This window comes from Octopus bimaculoides, chromosome 15, assembly GCF_001194135.2.
Source record: "Octopus bimaculoides isolate UCB-OBI-ISO-001 chromosome 15, ASM119413v2, whole genome shotgun sequence".
Lineage (NCBI taxonomy): Eukaryota > Metazoa > Mollusca > Cephalopoda > Octopoda > Octopodidae > Octopus > Octopus bimaculoides.
The window spans coordinates 31,444,567-31,444,908 of record NC_068995.1 but is presented as its reverse complement, the minus strand read 5'-3'; the positions used below and the strand labels follow the sequence as shown (position 1 = coordinate 31,444,908).

General features: G+C 22.5%; 1 protein-coding gene across 1 annotated transcript in view; it reads right to left on the bottom strand.

Moving 5' to 3' along the window:
- LOC106869374 (uncharacterized) overlaps nt 1-342 on the bottom strand; it is an 11,040-nt gene that overhangs the window by 8,399 nt on the left and 2,299 nt on the right. The window lies entirely within an intron of this gene.

Genomic DNA, 342 nt, shown 5'->3' with positions numbered 1-342 from the left:
TAATAATAATAATAATAATAATAATAATAACAACAACAACAACCACAACATCAACAGCAATGTAAAGTAGATAAAAATACAACAATAATAACAGCCATTCTTCCCTTTCTCTACGTGTAAAAGAAAAAGTTAAAGAATGAGACAGAAAGATCGACTAAACCAAATTTCCTGTACAAAAGAGTTCTACTACAAAACAAAAAGTACAAAGAATGAAAAATAATAATAAATAAGAAAATACTAAAATAATTTACATCATCTCCATGTTTTTTGTACGTTTTTGTTGACTTTTCTGAAGAAAACACATCTATATATATATATATATATATATATATATATATATAT